The sequence below is a fragment of the Plectropomus leopardus genome, unplaced genomic scaffold (assembly GCF_008729295.1).
Source record: "Plectropomus leopardus isolate mb unplaced genomic scaffold, YSFRI_Pleo_2.0 unplaced_scaffold46892, whole genome shotgun sequence".
Taxonomy (NCBI): domain Eukaryota; kingdom Metazoa; phylum Chordata; class Actinopteri; order Perciformes; family Serranidae; genus Plectropomus; species Plectropomus leopardus.
In genome coordinates, this window is record NW_024651436.1 from 1 (window position 1) to 231 (window position 231).

At 62.8% G+C, this 231-nt stretch overlaps 1 non-coding gene across 1 annotated transcript; it reads left to right on the forward strand.

Annotated features, from left to right (window-relative positions):
- On the forward strand, window positions 1–148 carry LOC121939381 (the record flags this gene model as incomplete). Its single annotated transcript, XR_006105455.1, has 1 exon — window positions 1–148. It is a non-coding gene; the product is annotated as a 5.8S ribosomal RNA (ribosomal RNA).
- Between the last annotated feature and the right edge of the window lie 83 nt (window positions 149–231).

Below are 231 nucleotides of genomic sequence, written 5' to 3' on the forward strand. Positions count from 1 at the left end.
TAGCGGTGGATCACTCGGCTCGTGCGTCGATGAAGAACGCAGCTAGCTGCGAGAACTAATGTGAATTGCAGGACACGTTGATCATCGACACTTCGAACGCACCTTGCGGCCCCGGGTTCCTCCCGGGGCTACGCCTGCCTGAGGGTCGCTTTGCCATCAATCGGAAACGCACCGCGTTCTCCGCGGCTGGGGCAGTCGCAGGTGCCTCCGGGCGCCCTCGTCCCCCTAAGT